The 10,903-nt window shown below is 46.8% G+C and overlaps 1 protein-coding gene and 1 pseudogene across 2 annotated transcripts in view; one reads left to right on the plus strand and one right to left on the minus strand.

Moving 5' to 3' along the window:
* The window catches only part of MPP1 (MAGUK p55 scaffold protein 1), an 894,076-nt gene that overhangs the window by 242,313 nt on the left and 640,860 nt on the right, over nt 1-10,903 (minus strand). The gene's annotated exons all lie outside the window — the stretch shown is intronic.
* The window catches only part of LOC309559856 (methionine--tRNA ligase, mitochondrial-like), a 6,943-nt pseudogene continuing 6,449 nt past the window's right edge, over nt 10,410-10,903 (plus strand). The window contains exon 1 of the transcript in view: nt 10,410-10,578. The product of the transcript in view is annotated as a methionine--tRNA ligase, mitochondrial-like (transcript). The remainder of the gene's footprint in view (nt 10,579-10,903) is intronic.

The following is a 10,903-nucleotide window of genomic DNA, read 5'->3' on the forward strand; positions in this document are numbered from 1 at the left end:
AGGAAACTCCTCCCTCACTGGCATCCATCTTAGGACTCTGGTAACACCATCTTAAGTGTGGTAATTATGCCTTGCTATGTTATTTGATTTTATTCAACAATTGTTTATTCCTTCCTTATATGTTTTATATTGCATATTTAAGGGTAATGAGATTACAATCCCAGCCGTATAAGCCATAGTAGATTTTTCTCTAAAAAGCTGATTTTTGTTTTTATACATTTTTATTAATATCAGATTCAGTGCATTATTTGCAATTTTAAGTCTTCCGTTTTGCATGGCTTATTCTCATTCCTTCTGCAGTGGAATGACTTTGGGCCCTGTGATTCGCAGGCCATTGTAGTCTGTTTATATAGAACATTAATTTATGGCTTATACTATACCTGGGAAGAAATGGTAATCTTGCTTTCGTTTTGGTTTCACTTTGTTTCAGTTTCACTTTCATTATGGAGCTAAACATCACATTGCATTGATTATTTGAAGTTAGTATTTTTATGTAGAAGTTATCTTTTTGTGTCACTTCTTGTTTGATCATATATTGTGTTTACATGTCTGGCGAATAAATATTTTTATATATATTCCATACTGTAGACTGTACTCACTAAGATTGGTATATGCTTTTAAAAAGAAATTAATCAATTAAAAAGAATTCACGACATTGATTTATGGCATAAGTGGAGACTCTCCTTTCTCACAGATCTTTGCTTATTAACCATAAATAAATACACTGCTATATTCAGAGCAGTATAAATATTCTGACATAAGTACGAGCGCGAGATATTTATTATTAAATATTCTTACAATATATATGTAAATAAAAATTGTGCCCAGGCATACCACTCTGATGTCCATTTATAAAAATATTCACAGAGCTTTTCCTCCTGTGAGATTGCATGTACATTCGCTGGGTTGGAATGGGGGGCAAATTCAATATTTTTTTTAATTTTTTTTTTATTGGTTATCTGTACCCGTTTACTTATGCCATAGTGACACTTTAAAATTAGATTTTTTTTATCTGGGTCAAATGTTTTTTTTTTTTCCCTTGTATGTTTTTATTCATTTATATATATATATATATATATATATATATATATATATATATATATATATATATATATATATATATATATATATATATATATATATATATATATATATATATATATAAAATAAAAAGTTGCCAAGGCATACCACTCTAAATGTCCATTTATATATAAAAAAAAAAAAAAAAAAAAAGTTTTTCCTCCTGTGAGATTGCATGTACATTTGTTGCGTTCGAATGGGGGGGGGGGGGGGCAAAATTCAATATTTATTTTTTATCTGGGTCAAATTTTTTCTTTTCTTTGTACGTTTTTATTCATTTTTTATATTTAAAAAAAAAAAAAAAAAAAAAAATAGAGTGGTTTGGGGAAAATACTGCATTATGGCCATTAGATGCACAGATGAACAAACAATAAATAAAAATGTATTTCCTACAATTGTCAGCTCCATCTAGTGGTCATAATGGGGTTGCAGAAAGCTAAATACGGGGGTGGGGGGGGGGGGCAAAATGCTGAAATCGAGTCCTGGCTGCCCTGAGTTTTGAAGAGGCAGCTGGGGTCCCGAAGATTGGGTGCACCAAGATGGCGGCTCAGGGTCAAAGGATCACAGAAGGACAACGTTGGATCCACCGGGCAGGTAAGAATGCTTTCTTTTCAAAAAGTAACAGGGGTTGGCTGGGGGAAAAAAAAGCAAGGTGAGGTGGGGTGGGGGGAAGAAAGTTGGGGGTGGGGATGGGGGATTGGAGGGGGGGGGGTGGAAGTAAAGTTCCTCTTTAACCACAGAGCCAATCAGATGTGCTGCAGTGCTACAAAGAAGCATGCTGATAGAAAAAGAGACCAGAGTGACAAATGAGCTCATCATTGTTTTTCATCCTCTTTTCACTGTCCAATCACAGGCTGGGAGAGAGTACAAAACCTGCGTCACTTTAATTGCTGCCGAGAAAAAAATCAGGCCTCCTGCAATACCAGACAGGCTGTGCTGTGTGGCAGAGCTGTGTAAATCTCAGTACTGGATGGACAGAAATCCTTGCCCCTTTGGCAGATAAAAACAGCTCTTGGTATTTAGCCGCTTGCTTGCAGTTCGGCTTTAAATCAGCCGATCCAAAACACTTAAATCATTAGAAGTTGATAGCAGTGACCAGTGCAAATATTTACTGATTGAAACAAGCCCGAGACCCGGTTCACACCTGCGATGTCAGATATCGCATGAGATCGGCAGCGCACTGCTCTGAAAATCACATGCGATGTCTGTGCGATGCGAATTTAGCCATATTGCATAGCTGAATTCGCATTGCATTCGGGCCAAAATCGCACAGGACCCATTTTTCGGATCGGATCGCATTGGGTGTTCACACCCATTCGATCGAATTCATGTCCGAACTGACAGTCCGCACTGTGATATGCAAACTGATCTGGGGGGGTGTGGTTACCTTCGTATTGACACCCCCAGCAATTCGCATACGGCAGTGTGAACTGCCTGCGAGTCGGGTGCGATGCGGGAACCCGCAGTGGATTCGCAGGGTTCCCGCGTCACATAGGCGTGAACCGGGACTGACACAAGTGTATACAATAAAAAGGTCCATAAAGATTACAAAAAGGTAGAATATATACTTCCAGCACCAACCAGTGCCAATGAGTGACCTATACAATAGTGATGGTGAACCTTGGCATCCCGGATGTGTTTTGGAACTACATTTCCCATGATGCTCCGCTACCCTGCAGAGTTCAGAGAGCATCATGGGAAATGTAGTGCCAAGGTCCCCCATCACTGCTATAGACTATATACTGTGCACCAAGGAAAGCCCCAATGTGAACACCCCATGCAGTGACTGAGCAAAGCATGTATGAACTCCGCAGTGATAGGAAACTAAAAGTGCTCATTGGTTCACCTGGCCCTCCGCAGCCAGAGACTGCCTACGTCTATCCAGCTGGAAAAAAAGAGAGTTAAATACACAAGTTATGGTGAAAACATTCCAAAAACCATCACTTATTCTTCTTCAAAACACTATAAATCCTCTAAAAATTGGGTATTCAACAAACAACAACAAACATATACAAACATAAAACATAACAAACATATATAGCAGAAAACAAATTGGCCAAAAATGTTACAAAATTTCAATTTTTAAATCTTTTTTTGGCAATTTTATATAAAAAAAAAATGTGAAAAATATTGTTATTTTGCAAAATTTACGCTCTTTTTTTGTTTATAGCGCAAAAAGTAAAAAATCGCACAGGTGATCAAATACCACGAAAAGAAAAGCGGTTTGTGGAAAAAAAAAAAAAGGACGTCAAATTTATTTAGGTATGGCGTCGCACGTCCGCACAATGGTCTGTTAAAGTAATGCAGTGCCGAATCGCAAAATAGGGCCTGGTCATTAAGGGGGAAAATCCTTTCCGGTCTTAAAGTGGTTAAATTATGCCTCGTTTCCACTGAGCGGAACGGTTCGGGGCGGTACAGTTTGGAAGGGTTAGAATGGTCCGGTCTATTCAGGTGAGCGTTTCCACTGCAAGTCGGGCCACCAGGGACCATGCGGGGTTTACACCAATTGAGGTGTTTGTTTTGCTCTTTCATTTGACGTACCATTTCCTATGGCCCTACATCTGAAGCAGGACCAGGAATGGTGCGGTTTGGTTCGGTTGTATGGGCCACTTTCATAATAGAAACAAACACTCAAATTAGCGTACCGTACCGAACCGACCCGAACCGATCCGCTCAGTGGAAACGAGGCACTAGAAGTCCACCTTAACACTAAAATCCCTGCATCTATAGACCTCCACAATCTAACACTAACCTATCTAGCCCTGTAAAGAAGAAATCTCTATACATACCTTTTTTTTTTTTAAGCCGATCCGACCCGATCTTACATGGAGCTGTGTAGGCGGGCGCAGAGGACACAGCCGACAACGGAAGCCCCATAGTAACTCTATGGGTGACATCACTTCTTATTCATATCACAACCGTTGTCAGCTGTGTCCTCTGCAGAGCTTCCGCCGCTGGAGATCGGGTCGGGTCAGCTTCGAAAAATGTATACTGATTTTTTATTTACAGGGCTAGATAGGTTAGCGTTGGATCATGGAGGTCTATAGATGCAGGGATTTTCCTTTTACAGTGGGCTTACACTTTAACCCATAGTTATGGTGCTGGAAGAAGTGCAATTGCTTTGTGTGGCTCTATATCATCACCGTTCACCAAGGACCTATTCCACTTATCATACTGCGTGTGTATTCTGTCCTGCTTACCATCTCCGTGATGTAAATCCAGATCTATGTACAAAACTCTTTCATATTTCTGTCGCAGTTTCAGGATCCCCAATACTGCATCATTCAGGTAACAAAATCCAGACGCTTCATCTCTAAACAGGAAGAAGAGAAAATTAAAATCAACTTTTCAATGCTCTAATGACACAGTATACGATATATAGAGACTCCTGTGATGTCTGTCTATTGGATTCTGTGATAGGACTAAAATCCACTTTGTATTGTCACTAAATTGGTGGGACAGTAAAAGAGGGGTACTACAGAGCAAAGGAATGACACTGCCTAGCTGTACACATTGTGCTGGAGGCTACATGCTCCACACTGCCCCCTCCTGGACGCTACATGGGCCACACTGCCCCCCCGGACGCTACATGCGCCACACTGCCCCCCCCCGGACGCTACATGCGCCACACTGCCCCCCCGGAGGCTACATGCGCCACACTGCCCCCCCGGAGGCTACATGCGCCACACTGCCCCCCCCCGGACGCTACATGTGCCACACTGCCCCCTCCTGGATGCTACATGCGCCACACTGTCACCTCCTGGACGCTACATGCGCCACACTGCTTCCCCCTGGACGCTACATGCGCCACACTGCTTCCCCCTGGACACTACATGCGCCACACTGCTTCCCCCTGGACGCTACTTGCACCACACCGCCCCCTCTGGACGCTACATGCGCCACACTGCCCCATCCTGGACGCTACATGCACCACACCGCCCCCTCTGGACGCTACATGCGCCACACTGCCCCATCCTGGACGCTACATGCGCCACACCGCCCCCTCCTGGACGCTACATGCGCCACACTGCCCCATCCTGGACGCTACATGCGCCACACTGCCCATGGGTATACAATGTGCTGTAGATTCTATACTCCACACTGCCCATGGGTATACAAGGTGCTGTACATTCTATACTCCACACTGCCCATGGGTATACAAGGTGCTGTACACTCTATACTCCACACTGCCCATGGGTATACAAGGTGCTGTACACTCTATACTCCACACTGCCCATGGGTATACAAGGTGCTGTACATTCTATTCTCCACACTGCCCAAGGGTATACAAGGTGCTGTACATTATATACTCCCCACTGCCCATGGGTATACAAGGTGCTGTACATTCTATACTCCCCACTGCCCATGGGTATACAAGGTGCTGTACATTTTATACGTCACACTGCCCATGGGTATACAAGGTGCTGTACATTCTATACTCCCCACTGCCCATGGGTATACAAGGTGCTGTACATTTTATACGTCACACTGCCCATGGGTATACAAGGTGCTGTACATTCTATACTCCACACTGCCCATGGGTATACAAGGTGCTGTACATTCTATACTCTCCACTGCCCATGGGTATACAATGTGCTGTAGATTCTATACTCCACACTGCCCATGGGTATACAAGGTGCTGTACATTCTATACTCCCCACTGCCCATGGGTATACAAGGTGCCGTACATTCTATACTCCACACTGCCCATGGGTATACAATGTGCTGTAGATTCTATACTCCCCACTGTCCATGGGTATACAAGGTGCTGTACATTATATACTCCACTGAGTATTTAGAAGAATAACAGTTAAGCATAGCAGGTGATCAACACTCCTCTATCCTGTATCTGAAAGGTCTTCTCTGGGTGATTTCCCGCCACTACTGTAGAGATGGGCAGCACAGGCAGCAGGAGAGGTATCCAAGTTTCTCTTTACAAGGGGGCGCTGCATATCAGGTTTTCATTTTAGCCACAGAGGTGTTGTCAGGTTTTTAAATGTTATGAAAATGAAATGGAGCTGGTTGGAATAGTAAGACCAGTGATCTCCTACCAATAACAGATATAGTCCGGTTGAATTTACCCAGAGATCCCACAATGCCTACTTCTTAGCATGGTGCCACCCTCCTGGCCAGTTTAGGGCAATGCGGGCTTTGCCTTCCATTAGCTGTTCAACTGAAGTTAACGTGGCTCCTCCCACAGCAGCTGCATAATCATAGATACCTTCAGTGATGGGGCAGTCATAACCTGCAAATAATAAAATGTTACCATAGTCAAAATGTAATAATATAGTAAAGGGATCCATTTATATACAAACACCTTTCATTAAAGCCTAGGTGAAGTCCCACGCCATCTTATGTCTTTTTAGCACCCCCTAGTGTTACTTTCTGCCATCTCACTGCGGCCCTCTGTTGTGGCAGAGCTGAGTAACAGCCACACCCCCAGGGCACAGTGCCCTCCCACTGCAGCATCCTAATGTGGCAGAGATTACTAACAGCCACACCTCTTAGCACAAGTGCCCTCAACACTGCAGCAACCTAATGTGGCAGAAATTAGTAACAGCCACACCCCTCAGCACAAGTGCCCTCCCACTGCAGCACTCTGTTCTGGCAGAGCTAAGTAACAGGTAAACCCCTCAGCACAAATGCCCTTCCAGTGCAGCACTCTGTTCTGACAGAGCTGACTAACAGCCACACCCCCAGGGCACAAGTGTCCACCCACTATAGCACTATGTTCTGGCAATGCTGACTAACAGCCACACTCTACAGCAGCGAAAATGCCCCCAACTGCAGAACTCCGTTCTGGCAGACCTGTGTAGCAGCCACACTCTTCAGCACAAGTGCCCTCCTGCTGCAGCACTCTGTTCTGACAGAGCTGAGTAACAGCCACACCCCTCAGCACAAGTATCCACTCTTGTAGCACTTTGTTCTGGCAGAGTTGCGTAAGCCACACCCCCAGGGCACAAATCCCCCACTGCAACACTCTGTTCTGGCAGAGCTGAGTAACAGCCACACCCCCATGGCACAAGGGTCATCACACAGACTAGTATTGCAAAGTAAGAGTGGGGGTGTGTCCAGGTTTTAGTGAAAGAGTGCACCTGGTTTAACTATGGTGTCAAAGGCAGAAAAAAGAACCACCACAATTCAGTAGGGGTCAGAGATTTTAATGACTCATTATCAGCTGAGCACCAGCATCAGCTGTTCCTAGAGTGATTTCAGCACACTCTGCTCCCCCCATCCAGTTGTTCTGCTCTGTATTTACAACAGATATTAGAACACTGGAGGGCTTATAAATCACTGCTGGGGGGGGGGGCTGAGTTACTGCTGAGTTACTGCTGAGGGAGGGGACAGGGTGAGCTGAGCTGCAAAGTCATTGATGAGAGTGGGGGGAACAGCTGAACTGCAGAGTCACTGTTGGGAGGGGGAGGTGGGTAAACTGGTGAGTCACTGCTGGGGGAAAGGGTGAGCTGAGCTGAAAAGTCAATCATGGGAGGGGGAACCGCTGGGTCGCTGCTGAGGAAGGCAGGGTGACCTGAGCTGCTGAGTTTCTGATGGGAGAAGGGAACAGGGTGAGCTAAGCTGCAAAGTCATTAATGGGAGTAGGGAACCGATAAACCACAGAGTCACATCTGGGAGGGGGAACATGGTTAAAGAGGTTGCTGCTGGGGAGGGGAGGGTCAGGGTGAGCTGAGCTGAAAAGTAGATCATGGGTGAGGGGAGCCACTGGGTCACTGCTGAGTTTGCGTTGGGAGAAGGGAACAGGGTGAGCTGAGAAGTCATTAATGGGAGTAGGAAACTGTTAAGCTGCAGAGCAACTGATGGGAGGGGGCGCATGATTAAAAGGGTTGCTGAGTCACTGCTGGGGGAGGGGGGGAGCAAAGTGAGCTGAGCTGAAAAGTCATGGGAGGGGGGAGCCGCTGGGTTACTGCAGAGGAAGGCAGGGTGACCTGAGCGGCTGAGTTTGTGTTGGGAGAAGGGAACAGGGTGAGCTGGGAAGTCATTCATGGGAGTAGTAAACTGTTAAGCTGCAAAGTAACTGCTGGGAGGGGGAGCATGATTAAAAGGGTTGCTAAATAACTGCTGGGGAGGGGGTAAAGTGAGTTGAGCTGAGGGTTGGGTCAGGGTGAGCTGAGCTGAAAAGTCAATCATGGGAGGGGGGAGCCGCTGGATTACTGCTGAGGAAGGCAGAGTGACCTGATCTGCTGAGTTTGTGATGGGAAAAGGGAACAGGGTTAGCTGAGCTGTGAAATCATTAATGGGAGGGAGGGAACTGCTAAGCTGAAGAGTCACTGCTGGGAGAGGGGGCATGGTTAACAGAGAAGAAGCTGAGCTTTTGAATCACAGTTGTGGAAGGGAGCAAGAGTAGCTAAGCTGCCGATTCACTGCTGTGAGAAGGAGCAGAGAAAGCTCAGCTACTGCAGAAATAGAGGAACCAATCTGCTGAGCCACTTCTAGAAGGGAAAAGCGGGATGAGCCGAGCTGCTAAACGAATGAAGTAAACAACCTCAGTGCTTGTGCTGTAAATTTTATGATGAATAGCTCCGCATTGTCTGCAGCTACAGAGGTCAGTGAGGTCTTCTTATGCATATGTAGACATTTACATGTCCAAAGCCTGGCCAAATGCCAGGCTTTGGATTGCATGCCCTACAATACTTACCAAGGCCATATTCAAGAGTCTCCGGGTCATCGTTATCACCTTCTTCGCTGACCTTGCGAAGGTGCTCCAAATAGGAGTCGGTGTGGAACGTTGCCATTTCCTCCATGGTGGCGACTCGAGGCTTTACAACCCTGTAAGAGCAATAAGAGGATTCCACTAAACAAAAAGTCTGCAAAGAAAAGAAAATAATTAAAATTTCACCTCCCTAGTACGTGATCCAACACTTTTGGGTCTGGGGCGTGAATGTGCGCCCCCTTCGGCCCGCGCCCGCTGTGATCACACACACAGTGGAAGCCCAGCAGCAGGAACCGCGGACTCGATGTCCGCCAGCATCGTCCATTGTTCAGTACACAGGCAGAACGGCGATCTACCCAATTGGCGTTCTGTCAGCAGGGAAGGCATGGATCCTATGTTCCTGCAAAGCATCGACACAGATCTATGCCTTCCCTTAGTAAAAGCACCTCCCATACTGCGGCAGGGTGGCTGCTCTGCGCCTGATCAGGTTCCTAGTACGTGATCTGACACTTCTAGGTCTGGGGAGCGCATGTGCGACACTTTCAGCCCGCTCCCATCACCCGCAGCCCAGCAGCGGGTACCGCAGACTCGATGTACCTGGCACCCCCCTGATCGTAACCGGCACCCCCCGATCGTTCAGTACACAGGCAAAACGGTGATCTGCCTATGTAAACAGCGCAGATCGGCGTTCTGTCAGCAGGGAAGGCATGGATCCTGTTTTGCTGCAAAGCATGGACACAGATCTATCCCTTCCCTTAGTAAAAGCACCTCCCCCACAGTACACAAACACTGGCTAGGCACACATTGAACTAAGCTCTATTTCATGCTGAATAAGCTCAATTATTAATGTACCCTGAATAGAAAACTATCTTTACATAGATTTTTTACTCCAAAAGCATTAAAATTGATAAAAATAATAAAATAAGATTTAACCACATTAAGACCGTCCGCCGCAGATTTGCTGCGGCAGGCAGCCTCAACCGACGTAGCCTTACGTTGGCCGCACGCGTGGCGCAGGGGGGGCGCGCTCCCGCCCCCACTAGGCAGTGGGGATGCCGATGCACGGGGCCGGCAGCCGCGATTGCCACCGAGCACCAGCGATCGCTCCCAGCTGAGAGAGGACGGTCTGCTGTTGTAAACACACCGACCGTTGATGCTGACCGTTCTTCTCTCTGAAATGATCAAAGAGCGCCTGTGATCCTTCTATATAGGAACACATGTCTCTATGATCATTTCACAAGCCCCTCCCCCCACAGTTAGAAAACACCCCCCTAGGCTCACATTTAACCCTTTAATCGCCCGATGTTAACCCCTTCCCTGCCAGTGTCATTCGTACAATGACAGTGCATATTTTTAGCACCGATTACTGTATCAGTGTCACTGGTCACCCAAAAAAAGTGTCTGATTTGTCCGCCACAATGTCGCAGTCCCACTATAAGATATTACTTAATGTTAATTACTTTAATATCACTATTTAAAAAAAAGTGCGCATGCGCGCGGCGCCGGGACGGTACATGCACTGACCGCGCTCCGCACACCCCGACCACTTCACAGCCTACAACAAGCCTAACGGAGTGGGGGTGGTTGCCCCAAACCACTTGCAATACTGAGAGGAAGTGAGGATGAACCGGAGGGTCACAGGCACGGCATAAAAAAAGCAATGCAGTACAGCCTCCATCAGCAGCGCGCTCGTCTCCTCCCGCCACACAGAAACCTAAGATGGCGGCGACCCACGGCTCGGCAGCCCTCTTCCAGCATCGCCAGTCACAGCCACACCATCTCCCCACAGTGTGGGACTCCACCTGCCTACCGCTTCTCATCCGGAGGAGGTAAGGGATCCCTTCTCCTCCCAATCCCAGGGTGCCAGCTCGCAGTCCCCCCACGGAGAGCCACAGCACTTTTCCCCATACCAGGTCTCATCAGATAGGGAGGTGGAGGGAGCTACTTCTCCAGAATCCTCTTGGGATAGACAGATGGCTGCCATTGCTGAACTAGCCCTGAGCCAGAGTAGCTCCCCCCCCCCCCCCGCCGCACCATATTCCGCACTGGATTCCATACAGATAGCAAGATTTTCGGCTTTACTGCAACAGGTGCTTTCCAAGGCCTGTGCGACCATTACTGCTGATTTAAAGGGTGACTTCCATGAAATAGGAG

Source organism: Pelophylax lessonae (assembly GCF_965119305.1).
Source record: "Pelophylax lessonae genome assembly, chromosome: 7".
Taxonomy (NCBI): Eukaryota; Metazoa; Chordata; class Amphibia; order Anura; family Ranidae; genus Pelophylax; species Pelophylax lessonae.